Source organism: Xiphophorus maculatus, chromosome 8, assembly GCF_002775205.1.
Source record: "Xiphophorus maculatus strain JP 163 A chromosome 8, X_maculatus-5.0-male, whole genome shotgun sequence".
Taxonomy (NCBI): domain Eukaryota; kingdom Metazoa; phylum Chordata; class Actinopteri; order Cyprinodontiformes; family Poeciliidae; genus Xiphophorus; species Xiphophorus maculatus.
This window is the reverse complement of record NC_036450.1, coordinates 11,770,072-11,791,037: the sequence shown is the minus strand read 5'-3', so window position 1 is coordinate 11,791,037 and position 20,966 is coordinate 11,770,072. Positions and strand designations below refer to the sequence as shown.

The window sequence follows — 20,966 nt, the reverse complement described above, 5'->3', positions numbered from 1 at the left end:
ACTGTAGAATTGTCTCTCCAAGTGTATCCTGGATAGGTGGAAAACAATGAATACATGGATGAAGAAGGAAAGAAATATTTGTTAGTGGGTACAATGTGGAGGTAGACTAAAATGAAAAGATTAGGAGTGTACAAAAGAAGGGTATAAGTTGGTGAAAGGTCATATTGACCCATAACTTTAAAAACCAGTATGCCAGTATAGAGCCAGTAATGCCACTCTGTACATGCTGGCTGTAGGCTAAAGAATAGATACAGTCATAAGGAAAACATCTATATTTCTCAATGAGCAACTGTTCCTTTTACCAATACTTTGAGAAACTGAGAAAATAAAAATTACTTTCTTGGCAAAAGTTTTTAACTAATCTAAAAATGGTGAAGGAAAAATATTGTTACAAGAAATATATCTGTATTCAATCATTGTTTGGCTTCGCTGTCCCGCTGTAAGCCTTACTTAGCATCAGATTTATTGTAGCACAGAAAGAAAATGTGGAAAAACTGGAGTTTTAAAGGAATTTTTAAGTCTATTAATAGCACTGGGCTTTTCCCCCTCTCTGTTTGAAGTGAGGTAAAGAGTTCACATTCTATTCTATACAGAGAGCCTTACCAGAATAAAAGAATTACTGAAAATCGCTATTATACTTTTATCCTCGTGTCAACTATCTTGCTATTGATGTCAACAGTAGTTTGTCAGAAAACTTGTATGTACCATGACCTCTAGGGTTAAGGGATTTATGTGAGCCTAATAGGCGCTTCAGCTGGGATATCAGGGGTTAGCAGCCCTGCTCTGTTGACAAGTCTCAAGAGACTTGTCGTGACCACGAGGAGTGAAGACCTCAGATTAAGACTCAAGCGCAGCCGATCAGTAGCACAACAAGAAACAACAATAAAATATTGATCCCCATCTCAGGAAAGAAAACTGTGGATGAAGAAAAGAGGGGAAAAAAAGATGCCCCAACTGGCGTCAGATCAAATACTGTCATGTTCCTTGTCTTGTTTAGATATCTTTTTCCCCACAGTCTTTCTTTGTGTTCCTGTACTTCCTTCCTTTGTTTCCCTCCACAATACCTCCTTTTTTTCAACTGAAGCACTCTTCCTCTTGTTGGTCTACTCAGACATGGCTCTTAACACAGAAGATAGAGATGTCAACGCAGTGTTTCATGTATATTTCATGTCCCATAACAGAGTCATCTATATTTAATAGGACAAGATCCTTGGCCCTATTAACATTAACCTGACACTGTTTGTTCTCTCTGCCTTCTGCTGTCTTTCACTTTCTCTCAGCCACCCCAACTCTCCCTATCTATTCTTGCATCCTGTCATCCTATACCATCTCTCCATTTCTTGCTCTGCTCATCTCAGTTACCTTCCATGGTTACCCTTCACATTTTCTGAAATAATGTGAGCACATGTACGCACATTAGTGCCAAGAAATGCCAATTTCCTTTGATCTCCCTCTCTGTCAAGTTACTCTGAGTGAGCCTGTGTGACTTTATTTACATAAAAAGCTATTTGCATCTGAGCAAAAACCATACGGTTTTACTTTGATGTCAGCTTTGATGATGATGCCGGTGCCCCATGGCTCTATGTGACAAGTATGAGAAGTGAAACTTGAGAAAAGTATTATTAAATCAAGTGCTCCATCTAAGTAAGTGAAGATGTTCTTCAGAACTTTTATAATAAAGGAAAGATCGGCATTCAAAATACCTCAGTCCACTTTCACACACCATTAAAATGGTGTCATTGGCTAGAATCAATCTTGCACTGATTCTAGCACAAGAGTAGAATCAGAAATCTCTTTAGGAGTATCAAGTTTTCAATAACAATAATAAAAAAAAACATGTTAAATAAAATCTTAATTTCCATACCTAGACAATATCCAGTCACTCTTTCAGTTGTGTCGTCTTTTAAAGTTTGCATTGTCTTTCTTTTATTATATCAAAATTCACACCATATTCTTCCTCTTTTCACTCTGAGTTAGTGGCTGTCTTATCCCTTATCCTTTGTCCCATTTCCTTGCTTTCCTCCCACCCATATGGTTCTATGGATGTCGTAGTTTTCACTCACTTTTCTAGCTTTCTCTTTTGTCAACCTTCTTTATATAATAAAGTCTGAGACACCAGACAAAACTTTTCAAGTATTAATTATTAACTAGTTAGGGGGCGCTGGCTCAGTTGTGGTGTGTATGCACCACATGTAAAGGCTGCAGTCATCAATGCGCTGTGATCCTCAACGACCCGTTCTCAGGCCATTGACTGCATATCTTCTCCTTCTGTCTTCTCCATTTTTCCTGTCCATTTACTGTACAGTAAAGGCCAACAAAGACTGAACAATTCTTCACCAAAATTACATAACCAGCTAGCTTAGAGTAGCTCAGTCTAACTCTTAATTTCTCTAACTCATTTGACGCAATTGGATATATCTGTCACAAAATTTATAAAGTACCCCACGTTACACATATTGTAACAATAAATCGAAAATACATAATCTCATGCTATGCTTTGCAGACACTCTCTCTGCACTGATGAAGATGCACTTATCTCAGAGGGACAAATTGTTGGGAATGTCAACAATGCAGAATTTTATTCATTTTGGATAAATTCATTAGGTAAGGTAATATTATTTATATTACACATTATAATATAATCACATTATGTATATATAATGTAATATATACATTATAATCTGTCAATACATCTTGAAAAAGATGTATTGAACAGTATGTTTTCAGACAAGCACTATGAATATAAAAGAGGTGGTAACGTGCCTTACTTATTTTAGATATAAACATGGTCAAGAAAAGAAATAGTAGGTGCCTAGTTTAAATTTTATTTATTTATTTTTAGTCAGGTAATACAGTTTTACCCAGTCTGTAGATATTATAAACCATGTTGATTAGATATAGAGCATAGACTATTTCTCAAAAGCAGTTTTAACTTTCTTATATAATTACTGATATTCATGCTAGAAAACAGCATGGGTCCCTGTCATTCCAATAACGTTTCCCTTCTTTTTACATTAAATGCTCACAACTTACCAAAGGTGAATTTTTCCCTGTTACTGAATTTTCTTGGCATACCTAGAACACAGTCACATCGCCATAATGGATAATTGGATTGGCTGACACAGCAGGGTAGTTATAGGGTAGAGTAGTCCTGATATCTCTAAATCATTCCTATAGAATGGTTTAACTTCCATTCTATAGGATTTAACCATATCTATATTTAAACTTGTCTTTCTTCCCTTACCATCAGTCCTTCTCACATTACAGCTATACTGACTCCATAATGACTGTGTTAAAACTTTACCATTCACCAGCAGTATATCCCTGATCATCAGCAGTCTGCACATACACCACTCATGCATAATAAACATGAGAGCAACAGTGGAAACACAGGCAGATACTTATGATTACACTCATGTACTCACTCACACATGAGAACGCTCCCCTGCATAATGCCCTCATTTCTCATGACCATGCAGACAAGCAGGCCTAATAACCATAATGACATTCAACTCAAGTGCTATTGATCTCTTGGTAATGGACCAAGCACTATGAGAAGCATCAGAGGACTTTTATTTCCCACCAAAATGCAAATAAAAAATGAGCAAAACCATTTTTTACACATCATTCTTCTTATTTATGTTGATGTCACACAGCCGTAATAGATAAACAGTTTATGTCCTTCGAGAGGAAAAGCAGACGAGCTAACTCATGCTGTCTTTATATTTAGATACATTTTGTCCTGATGAAAGATTCAAGTGAGATAAACCTTAGAGAGAGAAAAGCAATTGAAAACTGAACAAATGATGGCAGCCAAAGAGAGCTGCATACACTTTACTGCGGCATTTGAGAGTCATATACAATATGATCAAGTTAAAATGGGATTACACTGCAATATTTTATCATGTCAGCCAAGATATTTTTCTACTGGTTGGAATTTGGTCCAACATACAAAAGTTAAACTTTACATCCAACATGAGCATTGGTTTCTGTGATTCTATTGCAGTTTTTGGCAGCCATGTTGTTTCCCCAAAGACGTGTATAACCACAAAGAGTCAACATAATCATAATTATCTTGTTTTAAGGTCACTGATGCTACCTGCTGTGCAGAGCACTATCCCTGCTCAAAGGCAAATCAATTGATTTCAAACACACATTCCTGCTGACTCACACATACACATAGACACCCCCCCACACACACACAGCTCTGCATAATAAAATGCATATTAAAGTCAATGCACTGCCAAATTGTCTGTCAGAAGGAGCCAATCATGCACAACACTTTAGTCCACTAAACTTTACATATAAACACAGTCTCTAAAGTGAGCATTCAAGTGAACTTTGATATAAAATTGTTTGATTTAAAATATAATAAATTTTAAGCATTTGTTTGAACATGCATCTACAACAGAGAGGTTACCAAATCATTTTCCCAAATCCACGTGAAGTTTGAGAGTTTTTATGTGAGGAAAATCAAATTCAACTCAAGTTTTCAGGGGGCAAGTCCTTTGACCCCAAGAACAAGTCAAGTCATTGCCCAGAATACATCGAGTTTTTTTTTTTTTCCATTAAATGCACAACGTCTAGTCTAACAGTTGTTAGTAGTCCTGACAAGATTTTGTCAGGACTACTGACAAAATCCTGACAGTAGTCCTGACTTACTGTCATAAGTTAGTTTCATCAGTTAGTTTCATTAGTTTCAGGATGAAAAATCTTTTACTGTTTGCCCTAGGCCAAATTCAATAAATGAACATTTAACCAATACTGCTTAATCTTTGAGCACTTATCAACAGATAATTTTTAATATTTACTTAAGCATTTGAAAAGAAAAACTCTTATGAGAACTGAAAATCTAAAAATTGTAAAGGTTTAATATGCACTAACAATAGAAAAAGAATTGCTTTAATCCTTAAATGTAACTAGAAATAAATAATTATCTTTCAATTGTGAAAATCTGAATAAATTAAATGACTTTTTCTAATACCCAAGTTAGACTTGAGATGACACAGGCGCAACGTCTCTTACATTCACACCAAAAGTTTCATATCATTGTTCAAGGAGTTCAAGGTCAACAATCTGACTCACTTTTCAAACACTGTCAAAATTTTTACATCAACAGGTAGGATTAAAAAATCATCCTGCAAATGCTCCAGGTCATAAATAATTGCATAAATAAATTAAACTGATGATATTAGGGAACATGTTTTGCAGAGATACTTAGACAAATAATGAAAACGGTGTTACTGCAGAGCAATAATTCACAAAAAGGAAAAATAATTACTGGACATTGACTGGAACATGTTGCAGTTATGGACTGACACAAGATTGGGTGTATGGTTGCAGAAATGGAAACCACAGAACCAGTTAGATAGTGGCACCACCATGATCAAAAAACAAAAAAAAGACATTACCTTTCTACCTGTGGTGAAAAATTGTAAGTAAACCAGCAACAACAACAACAAAACATAAGAATACAATAAAAGCTACAAAAAATTAAAAAGGACACTGGATAGTAAGTCAGTCAAGCTTGAAGAGGAAAGTGATTCAGTGTTCTACATACTGTATGCAAATTGACATACAGGAATACATCTCTTAATTCATTCTATGTTGATCAGGCATTACAACCGTACATAAATTAGTTAGGGGCGAGGATGTTTCTAAGTGACGGCTTGATTAGCTGATCTAACACTGGTAAAATTACTTGTTAAATAAAACGAGTACCATTTGGCATGACAATGTTCTAGCCTCAGTTGTATTATCAGATGCGAGGAGGAGTTCAGATACTGAACCCATTTAATTTTCTTTTTTATATATACATACGAAAATAAGACCATGCTTAAGGATAACAGAATAAACTTGACTTGCTGTTCTTATAAATATACTGTATGACTAATGTATACCCATTCTGTGATATACACTACTATTATAAAACAGCTAACAATAGAGTCGATATCTTTTTAAATTACATATTTACACATCAGAACTAGTGCTACAACAATGCCTGCATGCACACACACACACAGCTGACCAGAGCGACACCCACGCAAACTCACGCAGAGATGCATCCAGAGAGCGCACAACTCATTAAACAAGCATGCACGCCCTCTTGAGTTGATTAGATTACTGATGAAGTTTGATTATGGAGAACCAGCTGTGAAGGGCTATGCCTGGATGTTTTTGCATTTCAATCTGAACAATATATACACTTGCAAGGATAAAATTGTGGCTCTATCATTCTGCATCTACGGCTTCTGTCATGCATGCTTGGGTATTTTTTAAAGTACGACTCTGTGGGAGCAACCACCTATAAGTTATGATCTGGCTGCACAGCGGTGACATGAAATGAAATTGAAATTCAGTCTGATTTACCATCTCAAAGTGTCATGTTCTTGTGACAGTGCACGCCTGTGTAAGTGCTCCATGCGCATCCAACCCTCCTCGTCGATTCATTGGCAAGACCCCATCAGGCCAAGTTAGAGGGTGTTGTGTTTCACCATTCTCAAATAAACTTGAAAGTTTATCGGTAAATCCAATTTTCATGCTCAAGGGGAGCCATGCCTTTTCAAAGTTCAACAGTGAAATGGTTGATTTGCTGACATATGCAGACAGAGCCCCGGAAAATGATCAGTTTAGTTTAAGCAGATCAATTTTTCTCACTTGCTGGTAACAAACAATGAACACTTTTTGAATACGTCTTGATCATAATTGATTTTTCTCTTAGAATATGTGAAAGATACATTTTAGAAGCTCTATTTACCTTTTAACAAAATCAATAACAAATCTTTCAACAAAAGATTTCTAACTTTTGAGAACAAGTGCTCTGTGTAAAGGCACTATTGTAGGAGGCTGTGATTAAAAAGACAGGCCAGAAACGGATTTAACATGAGAGGGTTTGTGTTATGGATTTGACCCAGCATACTGGGTTAGGTTTTCAGTGTTAAAAGTGAAAGGGTACCAATGTCTCACACTATGGCTACCCATGTGTGAGTTGCAGCGTTGCAACAGTGCTACAACTGTGCCTCTGTGTAACCATGAATAATTTAACTACATGGGACCTTTCTCTTAATATATCAAGTCTGACGCTTGGAAATTTCAACTCTAAGTATAAATGGCACATGTAATTTAACTGCCTCCTTTCAGATATTTTTACATCTCCAGTTGTAACATACCTCATTGAATAAGTTCTGAAACATTAGAAATGTTTTATGTGCAATGATATACAAGGACTGCGACAGACTGGCGACCTGTCCAGGGTGTACCCCGCCTCTCGCCCGAAACGTTTGCTGGAGATAGGCACCAGCACCCTTCCCGACCCCACTAGGGACAAGGGTGTATAGAAAATGAATGAATGAATAAATGGATGGATGGATGGATGGATGGATGGATGGATGGAAATCTTTGGTTCTCCAGTTAAATTATTGTTAACGATCAAAGGTAAAAAAAAAAAAGAACACTGCCACCATTCAAAGCATTCCAGCAATATGATAAAGAACTAAAACACTGATCAGGTCCCCAAATTCAGCTTGTTACAAATCTGAACAGGCTTCTGTGTAAAGACAGCTTTTAATCTATCATAAAAATTGCTTAGGGTTTGTTGAACTTTGAGTCATCTTAGATGGATTCTATGAAAAAAAAAAAGAAAAAACCCATTGATTTAAACTCAAACATGGTACTGCATCAGGGTTAGCTCTTCTCTGTTTATTTACAGTCACCCTAAAGCCTTCTATCATATGCTGCAGTTGTTATTTGCAGCATAAACAACCTCAAAACAAAGAGGATTTTGCACACCGTTTCAAACAGATAACAGATATGTTATCTTCATCTTTGCATGCACTCTTTGCGTGTGTTTTCATTCAGACAGAAATGAAAACACATGCAAACTAGTTTTTAGCTAATCTGGCACATCAGAGTTCCACGAGTATTAAGCAATGCTCTGAAATGATGCTTTCATGTGAAAACGCAAGCCTCCAAGTTTTAGAAAGAGAAACTCAGAACAAATTAGTTTGGACATCTTTGCTTTTATATAAGTGTTGTACTGTCTCACTTAAACACCAAACTTCTGAATATTGACAGTGGGTTAGATTTCAAAAGTGTAAAGAACATAACTTCTCTATCATGACCAGATGTTCTTTGCAACATTTTTGACAGATAAGAGAGGAATAAACTAAATTGTTACCCAAGAGATAGGGACTATTCACACAAAGCTTTAGAAAGAGCTGAAATTCACAAGTTTTTCTTTTCTTTTGTTTGATTTTTTTCACAAAAACAAAATCCAGTGCAATCACCCACCATATCCACTATGCACATTCACTATACAAGATTCATCTGCTGAAAAATAAACAAGTTGAAGCTTATCATCTAAAGAACCTTCTGCCCAAAATTGAAGCCTGTGGATGTGACTGCACACGTCGTGTTTGGAGAAAGAAAAACACCGTACTTTACTCCAAAAAAACATTACACCAGGAGTACAATATGAAAGGGAGGAATAAACATAAATGCACCAGATTTTGTTAAATATCTGTGGGTTCAATAAAAGTTGCTTTTAATGCAAGACAATGATCCCAAACACACAACCACAAAAATAAAGTTATATTCTAAAGTGACCAATTCAATCATTTAACTTAAATCCAATTGACAATTTACTGAAAGAAATGGAGAGTAGTCATTATTTGTGTCACTCCATCTGGTAGTGTTTTATGTCTATAGCCCAACTATCACCATATTTACTGAGAAAGGTGTTCAGTACTTTTTCCCTCTGCTGCAGCTGTCATTTTATGGGTTTTTTAAAATTATTTCAACAAGGAGATCACCCGTGCTTTCATATTTACCGGATAGCTCAGCTAGTCAGGTTTGTCCGATGCTCAAGAGGTATGACACAGCAAAACAGTAAATCCCTCTGCCGATTTAAAAGCCAAGGATCCGATTAACTGCAGCATGACATAAGTATCTGCAATAAACTCCTGTTGACACTTTCACAGTCTGGCGCTGATAAAGATGCACTCAGCCCACGTGCGCTTTAATGTACTCTCACACACTCACCCGGGACATGTTATTGTGGAAGAAGCAGGAAAAAAACCCACTTGGTTAGAACTATGCGCACACATGCTCTCACATATTCACTTCCTTTCCAAACATATTGGAATGAAGTTATCACTTTATCCTCTTCTGTCTCTTTCCCACAGAGAGATTAACATTCACCCCCCCCACCCCCCAACTCTTTCTGCATTTGCCTCTCCTTTCATGTGAACACTGAGGCAGCTGCAGCTGTGCGAGTATTTGTGTGGGGGTGCATTTGTGCGTTTTCTCTACATGTCTGTGTCTGAGTCGGGGCAGCAAAGCTCAAATAAATCCACTTCCTGTTTCCTGCCCGTCTTATCTTGGCCCCACCGCTGCATGTAAACGTACAGAGTGTTTGTGCAATTTGGTCTGATCATTGCCTTCCATCATCTAGCTGCCGTTGAAGATTTGCAGGCAGGCGGGGGTTAATTGATACTTCATTTAGGATGTCTGTGTTCTGAGATGAGCCACAGAAGCAAGTGAGATAAGAGGAGTGAGGGGAGAGGGAAAAAAAGAGAGGAGGAAGTGAGATGGAGTGAAAAGATGAAGAGCAGAGGGAGGTTTGAAATGAAAATGGGTACACCAGAGGAAGGAGGATGAATGGTGAACAGCGAGCGAAGGGCAGTTAATATTTTACAAGGCTGGATTAGAGAGGTCGTGAAATAAGGAATGGGAGAAAGATTCCTGAGAGTCAGATACAGCAGAATGAGAGAACAGGAGTGGGACAGCTGGATAGCTTTGATCAGAAACATCTGTACTTTTCAAGACAAAAAAAAACCCTGCCTGAAGTGGAAGAGAGTTTACTGCATTTTGCTTCATCTGTTTGTCTTGACAACTTTCAGTTAATCCATTCCTTTCTTCTTTATCTGGTGGCCCAACCTGTTAATTCTAGCATGCAGATCACATTTATGTAAGCTACGTAGCTTTTTGTAAAGTTACAGAATTCCTTAAGATGTCCTGCTGACAATAAATACCATGTAAAACACACCACCTCTAACATTCAGCATGATATAATGCAGTACTTAAGCAGTGCCGTTAACCTTTTCCCAAATAGCACCATTAGTTTTTGAATTGATTTCCCATCCATGCAGCCTTTGCTTTGGAGCTTGAGTCAACTTACAGAGAAGAGATGAGTCTTTCAGGAAACAGGTGATCCATCATATTGAGTTTTCAACGTTTTTTATTGCACCAGAAAGGAGCAAATATAAATAGTCTACACCTTTTGTAAAGTGAAAGGCAGCAGTTATTTTTGGTGGAATATTTCATCCTGTGACACTCTTGACTATTGTTTTACAAACAGAATTGATAATAAATAGTAATAGTAAATTTTGTTTAAAAGCTCCCTTCAAGACAAAATTAATATTCAAGTAATCGCAAACTATGTCCTTTCAACAATTCATGCTATAATGTAATACCCATACATTGTCAATTCATTTCAACCATTTTATCCCTTCAATCAATCAATCAAATTTGATTTCTGTAGCACATTTCAGCAGCAAGGCATCTCAACAAAGTCATGCAACATAGACTCAACAATCAAAACATTACATTAAGTCAAGTGCCATCATTAAATTCATAATTGATTAAACAAACCATTTTGTGCCTCATAATTAAATTATAAGATAACTTTCCCAGTTGTCTAACCATTTACTTACTTATTTTTTTGTCTAGAAGGTGGCAGACACTTATATGTCTGGAAAAGTCAGAGAGGAACTAAGCAAAACTGCAAAAGTATGACAGGGGCAACGGGCCAAAATAACCATCACTGATCTAAATGCAGTGCAAAACATCCCTCTCCAAGTTTGGATATTATCAATACTGGAGTAGAAGTGATTAAATTCAGTCCTGATTCATTATAAAACATATAGGTACCCATTGTTGAAGTTGCTAATCAAATCCAAACTTTAACACCATTGGTCACCCATGATTTACACTTATTGTTCAACTGTGATCAAGCCGTTCACCATTCTATGGGGGCGTTCAGTCACTTCCTATTAATTTAACATGCAATAGATAAGCCTTGAATGCAGTGTCTAACAGATAACCATTTTTATTTAGATTACTCATGCCACCCCCAAAACTGCACTACTGTAGGTGGTGAACCACAGTTCTTGTATCAAAACCAGCCTTCCATTAGATACGCAGTTCAGCTCATGGCAGACTGAATCTTTGAGCTCTTTACTGTTTCAATTAGAAACAGTTTCATTGCCAAGGATCTTATTATTGTCTTTTAAAGTTGAATAACAATGAAAAACAGCATTAGTGGGAGCATGATAACCACATAAAACGTGGAGGTGATAAATCTGCTTTCAGAACAGAGTGTGTATTTATTTATTTTTCTTAGCTGGGCTTCAATAATGATCAGATCCAGGCCTGCAGAAGCCTCCCTTGCAGTTCTAATCTTGTTGGTTAAACACATGGCTATCTCCCTAAGTCTTCCTCAGGAGCCCAACAGAGAAGGTCAGTGCTAATATCAATCCTCTCATTTATTGAACAACATGAGCGTAGGGAGACAGAAAAGAAGGAGAGAGACAGCTTAAAATTAAAAAAGAGGGATATGGAGAAAGATAAAAACTAGTCATTCAGGGAGATTAAGATAAAAGGAGAACAACGAAGGTCAGATTAATGAGCAAATGGGGTAAGAAAGAGGACATATAAGAAGTTAAGGTGAAAAAAAGAAAAAAAAATTAAGTGATGAGAGATGAAGGGGAAATGGGGGAGGAAAGGGTTTCAAAGGAGATGAGAAGAGGGGGATGAGAGAATGATCGCCTTAATTAATGGACTGTAATATATGACAATATTTCTGGGTTCCAAGATAATATCAGCAAAAATTATTGCCTTCATCATGGGAACATTCTGCAAATATACTGCCTGACCTTGTCAAGGGAGCTTAAGCTGCGGAAAAATTCAAAAACTTTTGACAAGGACTAAAAGTGACTTTTCCACAAAAATATTTGTTACTGATTTAGGGAAAAAAGATACATAAAAAGAATGGAAAGTTAGGCAGAAAAGTTCTTTGCTTGTATAATTTGGTTTTATTTTATCAAATAGAGCACATCATTCCACTTCTAAAGTCATTATACTGTCTCCTTGCATCTCTGATGATATTTATTACATTTATTTTGTTAGAAAATACATTACAGATCTGTTGTTGCTGTATTACCCTGTCAGACCACTCACATGTTCTGGTCCAAGTCTACTCGGCTTCTCCAGAGTCAGAACCAAACACAGAGTTCCTGTAAATCAAAGCTAAAAATCCAGCTTTTGATTAATTTTAACTGAAACACATTTAATTTCAGTCTTTAGTCCAATCTGTATTTGCTTTCACTTATTATACCACTAAAATGTACTCATTTTCATGCCTTCATCATGTAGCGCCCTTTGAATTGTCCTGTTGCTGAAATGTGCAGATAGAACCATCTTGTCTTGTCTTATAGGTGGCAATCCATATTTCAAGAATATGTGAGCCACATTCGATCATAACTCTCATCTAGGACATACACGTGCACTTTCATTATGTCATCTTTCTAGCCATGAGTAGATAGATACTTTCTAAAACTGCCAACAGAAGCAATTCAATAATGTCTGACAATGATGGTGGTAAGGGCCTTGAAGATTCACCTGCTTATTGTAATTCAGCAGTTTGCAAAAATTTCAAGCTTATGATAATACAGGCCTAGTGGTGGGGAGTGAGTGCCTTTATGGCAAGGCAATGCATCATTTATTTGTACAGTTTGTAGCAATCGCTGGAATCTAATAAACTTAAATATATCACCAGGAATTCCATAACCCAGCTAAATAAGTATCAGCAGGCATGTGATTTTTATTTAGTTTGTTGAAAGCTCTTTATTTCTGCTCTGCTTCATATTGTGCAAAGTTACAGTCAAATTTCATATGGAGAATCCTTGGAAGCTGATCAAATGTTTTACACTGTTTATGTCAAAGTGTATGAACATTATTCGAATGTTTTCATTGTTTACTGTAACCACTCACCATATCCTAGCTTGATTTACATAACTTACTCTGTGAAAGAACCATTTTTGTCGTGATGAATCCGTACTGAACTACGACCTCAATACAAAGCTTGTAATCCAAGATAGAGATGGCAAAACTAACTAAACAAAAATGCTTCAAATACAAAAATGAAAGTAAACAGCAATACAATACATTGAATCTCATTTACAGAATTACTAATAAAATGCAAAAATCTCCTGATTCCTCCATAAATGTGTGATAAGGATTTCACAATGCAAAGGTCAACAGTTCATCCCACAGATTTATTTCTGAAACGTTACACTGATCATTTTGTGAGCAATCATTTAAACGTACAGATGTTAGTAGACATTATAATGGACGTGCATCGTTCTGCTGCTAACTCGCAATCACAAGTAGCTACCGCAGAGCTATCAGTCACCTAGTCTTACAACAGCAATCAGCCTGCTTCAAGGGTTTGTACCTGCAGCAGCTAAATGGAAATCCGTATTTCATCCGTATTTTTTTTTTTTTTTTTTTGCTACGAGTCAGCAATCACAGAAACACCATTGCAAGCTCGTTTCTCGTCACGACAGAGGTTCAATGAAACTCAACACTGATTTTTATTTTATTTTTTTTATGACATTGTGACTGCAGTGTTGGCTTAGCACCAATAGCAACAGCACCTAGTGATCTGAATGTAAGCAGTTCTGGAAAAGTAGAATGACTGAGTGCATCTGCATAAATATACACCAAATGTTAAAAACTGAAAGTAAACAAATTGCATACTCAAATATGTGAATTTCCACTAAGGTATACCCACACACAAAACAACCTGGGTTTGGCGACTACAAAACACATTGTCATATCTGTAATACGAGGAGCTGAGGAGACACAGATGAGTACTCATTCTTCTCAGTTTCAGCTGGCAAGTAATAAAGGAACTGCAAAAGAAGGTGTGAAACAAATAACTTCAGAGAAGCCCAGCAGAACACAAACACATACACCGACACACAAACTGTTCCAGACACATGGATTTATTTATACTGGAAGAGAGCCTGCAGTGTTGTAGCTCTGTGCCTGGCCCTAAAGTTTACTTACAGTTTCACACTCATCATTTGTCAGAGAAAGACTGAGGATGCTGAACAGAACATCAGCTACAATGAAAATCATTATCATTGAAAAATTTTCTTTGACAGCACTGACTCTTTTTCTAGTAGTCCTCATGAATACAGTTGACTTCAAAGAGAAACTTGACAAAGAAATAACTGCGGTGTACTGTTTCCACTGTCTTCTGTTGTCGGGGGTTCAAAGGAATTTGGGTAAATGAATACAGCAGGTTATAATGATGATTAGGAATAATGTCCATGCTAATGATAAGATCAAAGCTCAGCTCTTAGACAACACAAATGAACATTTAATTAGACTAATCACATCATTAATTAAAATCATCGTCAGACACACTTGATGCAATCCACTGCATTACCCAAGTACTCAAGCCCCTTAAGGTTTTTTTTCACATTTTGTGATTTAACAACTACAAACTTCAATGGTTTTTATAGGGACTTCATGTGATAAAACAAGAGCAGAGTTATGAAGTGGAAAGAGAATAACAGGTTTTTTTTTTTTATATCTATTACCAAAGAAAACCTGTGATGCGTGACAGGAATTTCACTGCAATTACATTTGTAAGTCTGTTGGGTTGTCTCTCTCCCAGCTTTGTTTGACTGCAGACTGATATTTTTGCCTATTCTTCTTTTCATACTATATTAAATTCAGACTAAATGGGGAATGTCTGCTGATATTTATTTTCAAGTCTTGCTTGATCTGAACTTTAATTTGGCTATTACAACATAACCCGATGCTTGAACTGAATGGTTTCTTTGTAACTCTGGTTGTATGTTGGAAGTGGTTGTCCTACTGGAGAGTAAACATTTTCCCAAACCTCAAGTCTTTACTTTTAACCCAGGAGTTACGCATCTTTTAGAAGCATCTGTGCTTCAACATACCTAAAGCAATTACATAGGAAAAAAGCTAGGCTTTTTAGAATGTAATTGCATGTTCAGAAGAAATCAGAGCCATCTGAATAAAATGCAATGGACCAGGGATACATCTAAAGGTTGCAGGGCACCAATCCTTGAGGAGCAGAGTTACTACTGCTATACGTTTTCCTGTTGAAGAAAAACCTCCCTCATGCTTCTGTGACTACTATTTTCACCATCAGGATGGTGTTAAGGGTTATGTGTGTTATTGTTTTTCTGCCACAGAAATTGTTATGCATGTTGGCCAAAAGCATTAACTTTTGATCTTGTTTTTTCCTAAAAACCTCCTTCTGTGTTTGCTGTGTCCCTACATGGCTTGTGCTAAATTGTAAACAGGATTTCTTTTGACTTTAATTTCAGAAATGCTTTCTTCTTGCAAATCTTCCATAAAGGAAACTTTTGTGGCATGCACTACTAATAGTCCTGAAGTCAACCTACTCTGGGGACCTCTGCATCTCCTCTGGGTTTGCAACCTGTAGTTGATATCCATACCATTGCATGGCAGATTGAACAGAGCTCTCCAAGATATGTAAATCTTTGGATCTTTGTTTAATAAACCAACTCTACTTTAAACTTCTCTACAGCCCTAACCAGTCTGGTGAATTCACTGGTCATCATGCTGTTAGATAATGTGCTAATGAGGTCACTCTTTAGCTAATTAGACAATTGGTTTCACTAGATCATTTAGGGGTATCAGAGTAAATAGAGATGAATACAAATCCATGCACTTTTCAGATTTATCTTTCAAACGCTTTTTAAAACATGCATAGTTTTATATTTGCTTAGCAAATAACTTTGCATTAAATGTACAAAAATCTGACAAAAATTCATTCACGTTGATCCCTGTAGGGTGACATAATACGAAAAAATCCAAGGGGTATGAATATTTTTGCAAGCATATATTACCAAACAAACTTCTGTGAGTACTGGAACATCTTTTGTGAGAAGGTGTTGAAGGGTTGACTGGATTGGCTTCTCTCTAATGCAAACAGACACATCAGCAGAACAGTAAGCACCTCTAATCCCTAAGCATACATGGTCCACACGCTCAACTTGGAAAAAGACATGTGACGACAAAAAAAACAAGGCAAAGGAAAGTCTTGAAGATGTTTATGCACTCCTGTGTAATGCGGAATGTATGCAGCTTGCCTGTGTTTGGATGGGATAACGGAGTAAGTTTGAAGAAAAAGTTTGCATATCTGTCTGCAATCTGTGCAACTCAGTAGTGCACACAAATGGGTCAACACGTTTTAAATAAGCATTTGTTCTGACTACATGCACAGGTAAATGACAGCATATAAACTGATGTACTGCTACTTCAGTTCAGCAGCAGTTTGTATTAGTAAATGTACATTGCCCCTTCTTATTCAAATAACTAAAATAATTGTTTTTTTTCTGAGAGCGTCATGCAATAAGAATTTGCATATCCTACTGTGTCATTAAAAAAAAATTCACATATCCACTAAAAATAAACTCTGCAGTGTACATCAAAAGCAGTTCTAAAATGGTCAATAACAAGTGGAAAGCAGCGGGCATAGCAGACAGAGCCAAAATCGATGGAGTTCTGTAATGGCTGAAATGTCAGTTATTTACAACTTCCTACTTTCTTAAAAAAACAAAAAAAAAAGAAAATCTTTATCATTTCCTTTATTGCTTTCTCTTTGAAGCAGGTGCTTTCGCTTCTGAATTTGTCACAGCAAATGTGGTTCTGCTCTTTATTTGTGGGTGTGCATTTTGGCAGTTATCCACCAATGAGCAGCGGTGCAGCAGCATCAATATCATCATAACAGACTATGAAGCGAAACTTAGAAACACAAATAAACAAGTTTTATTACTCAAATTAACCTTCATTTGCCTCCCCACTCTCTCAGTCGGCAGATATGTACACAAACACACACCCACATATGAGCACACACACGCTCTCATGCTCCTCTGGCCACAGACAGGTCAGGCTTTTTGTTTCAGACTGTGAAACCACAGAAATGAAGAAATGTCAGAGCTGCTACGGCGGGCCAAGCAAAAGAAGGAAATTAAGGGGCTTTGTTTGTGTTTAAAGGTAATGTCAAAACACATGTTTTATAGATGAATGCATGTGGTGAGCATTCTTTGAAGGAATAGAGGAAATTCGAACAGAAAAATGAGGGGAACAAAAACGGTAACCGACAAGATTTAGCGTCGTAAAGGAAAGCATTTTATTATGTATTTATTTCTGTGTCACATTTGTCGCCCCGTTTATCCACAATGGCCAAAATGAAAAATTGCCACTGTCTTCATGTGCCTTGAGAAACACTGTTGCGCTCATCCAGTGGCATGCAAAGAAGAAAAACTTCATGTGTGAGCACTTGTATAAATAAAAGGCATATGCTTACATGCACGCACTTTCACCGAGCGCTGTTACAGGCCTCCGTGTTCCGGCGAAAGGCCAGTCTGCGGCCCGAGCTATAATGACATCCAGGTATGTTTGCTCTTCATTTTACACGGCTCATCGCAGCTCCACACAGAGTACCAGCGCAGGGGTGGGATGCTGGAGGGGGAGTCTGTGTTTCTGCATGTGGATGTCAATACTGAGCATTTCCCTGCACATAACAGGGCCCACTGTGAACATCTGTGCTATAGTCCACACTTTGTCTGTGTCTGAATGAGCTTTGCAGGACATTTATGTGTTTTTACCCTGCTATGAGCAAATTTCATTGAATTCACACAGACACACACGGGCACACAACAAGGCTTCTCCCTGGCTTGTTGACATTCCAGTAGCTTGGCCTCTTTGTCTGCTCCAAATTCTCCTCATTCAAAACAGACCTCCGTACTTTCTTTTCTCTCACTCACTCATTTGCTCTCTCTTGCTCACTTGCACACACAAACACCCACACATTTTCAACCCCTATTCCATTTAGAACCATATGAAGGAAAACAAACACATCTTTCCAGCAATCACAACTGAATACCTTTTTAAATTTTGGCAGCAAAGGATGCACACTGCTACAGGGGGGCGGCAAGATCTTTAATGATTTTTGCTAACGATGCACAAATAAAGTGGTATTTTTCCTCAGGACTATAACATACAGATTCATATGTGTAAACGTGTTTTAAATTAGTACTTAAATATAGCAATCATTGAAAGCAAAATGCTGTCCAGCAGTTTTCTTGATAGAGGCAGTAGAGACACAAAATGAAGGACTTGCAAAATTATCAAAGGATACTATGCAAACTTTAATTTTTAGAAAATCTAAATAAGCTGCAAACAACATGATGCTATACACTGAAAAACAAGGAAGTTGATTCAGTTAGGGAGTAACCACAACCCCCTAAAATAAATAAGGATTTTTTTTTTTCTTCAACTCGAAGTGCCAGCGCTGACTTGATTAAGGGAAGACAGACTAGTAGATTAAAGTACCCGGGTAGACCAGCTTGCACATGCCTACTCTTTTTTGGCTCATGCAACCTTTTTACCTACAAGAATAATAAGTGGGTAAAAAAAAAAAAACAGTTTAGAGAAGCATCATTCTTGAAATGTTATTGTAATAAAGAGAAAATATACACCCTTCCTTATGTGGTTCAAAAATAAAACATGCAAATAAACGTGCATAGAGTGATTACACGTGCAGATATATTTAAATAAGCAGATTCAGCATCCTGGGTGAATCGTCATCTACACGCTGGAGTGGGAGTGTGAGGTTAGAAAAAAAAAGTCACATTGAGAGCTACAAGGCAGATCTGGGAATTTCATGCACAGATTTGTCACATGTTTTAGAGGAATGGAAATCTTGTTTTGCTGACATTTACACAGAGCTTGTCAAAGAAATGTCTAATGTTGAGGCCAGAGGACAAAAAAAATCTCAGGTGTGATGATCTCATGTTTTCAGGCACATTCAGACTGAGTAAAAACACAAGATGGATGATGACAAAAAAGAAAGTGTTGATTTGTCAAACAAGCATCTGTGCTCAGACTGAACAGTTTTATATTTTTATCTCATTTGACAGCTACTGTGTGTGAGATGGACCATCCAACTCCTTTTCCCAATGACTAGCTGCCATAGTTTAACTGGCTGCTTTATGAGTAAGGTGAACTGGACAATTTTATTTCTACTACTACCTGTAAATATGACGCACCAGCGACATCCACAAACATCAGGATGTGTTGTTTGTGGATGTCAACCCCAACCACTTTAATATTAATGTTATCCTCCTCACAGTTGGGAACATAAGTACTAAACATATTGTTTGTGTTCATCAGTAAATATTTCTGATGAACTCACTGATATGAGGTGCACACTAAGCCACATGAATCTATCAAATGTCTGAGAATGTATGCCAGAGTCTAGAAAATAACCCCTGTGAAGAATTCAGTTCAGTTATTCAGCAGAATATACAAAATGAACACATTGGATTGTTAATTTTGCACATGACATATTCTCTCTTATTTCTTTTTCTTTTACACATGCCTTCTGGTGGAGCTAAGAAGACTGAACCTGTAAATTTTCCTGTTGAGAGATACAGACACTTTGTATCTCAGTACTGAAGACATGAGTGTGCGTGTGTTAACCCCTTAGCTGAAGAAAGAAGCATTCATGTTTTAGGTACTTGTCAAAGAAAAGAGGGATTCAATGTGTCAATTTCTATGAGCAGACTTGCGCCCACATGTTTCACTATTCTACTGGAGGCAAGCATGTATCTGACTGAGAAGTAATGAGGCCTGACTGTGAGTAATGAGGTCTCTACTGAAAATTAAAAAAAATCAACCAAATAAAAAGTCCATGAAAATTACAAGCAACAATTTAGAATAGTCAAATGTGGAATTAAAATGTTTGTTTTTGTATTAGAATGCTGACATGATCCAAAAGGAAGCACACAGACAAAGGAACTAGAGTTAGTTCAAGATTAGATTTTGATTGAAATTTGATTTAGAGGTTGCAGGCTTTGCTTTTAAGTCTTTCTGTCCTTCAGTTTTACAGTCTCAGTTGGAAAAAGTCAGTTTATGCAAAGTTTATTGAGTTGTCATTATTTCTGCAGCCCTGAAAAACTAGTGTGTGCCCACAGGTATTTTGCTTTTGTCACTGCTGATAAAAACAGCAATTGAGCCAGGACAGGTCCTCATTTGCACCAAAAGTTTGGTTTTAGCATCCAGATGCTGCTGCAGTAAAGTACTGTCAAAGCACCTATCTCCACATGTTGCTGTGACTCTTCTACATGCTATGTAGATGCATGTTAAGTACCATGAATATTTCTGTAAAGAACTGCATCTGAAATCTTGATTAATGTAATTGTCTTTATTTTGTCATGTTGAGGAATACCTGGAATATGAAGTAATGAACCTTCCACTGTACTTGTTTCCTGATATTGTACAAACACAATCCTTACCTAGTTCACATCTGTTGTATTTGTACTCCAGGGCAGTAAAAATAAAGTACATTAAAAGTCAGGTAATAAAACCAGGAGTATATTCCAGGTGGACATTATGACCTTTTCCAATAGATGAATATAATGCAGAAAAGAGGAGAAAAAAATGAGGGAAGTGGCAAATGTGGAGGCAGATGTTTTGCATGTTGATATATGTGAGAGAGGGGAAAAGCTTTCCTTCAGAAATTTGCATATGAAAAAAGGAAGGAAACATTACCATCTCATGCCACATCAGCCTGTCATCTCCTATCTAAATCAAGAGAGGCTCAAGAGAAACATGACGGGAAGATCACATTGGACATGCTCAAATTAAAGAACATAATAAATGGAAAAACTAATGCAGCCTGGGTTTTTAAAGCAGCTTAATGCAAATTATGACCTATTTTAATCTGCTACCGGAAAATAACAATAAAAAAGTGCTGAAAAAAAGGGCTATAAAGTTTTTTTTTTTTTTTTAAGATGGCGTGAAGAGGATAAGCTTGGTTTACTGGTTTG

At 37.0% G+C, this 20,966-nt stretch overlaps 1 protein-coding gene across 2 annotated transcripts in view; it reads right to left on the bottom strand.

Moving 5' to 3' along the window:
• LOC102218051 (ciliary neurotrophic factor receptor subunit alpha) overlaps positions 1-20,966 on the bottom strand; it is a 202,043-nt gene that overhangs the window by 102,662 nt on the left and 78,415 nt on the right. The gene's annotated exons all lie outside the window — the stretch shown is intronic.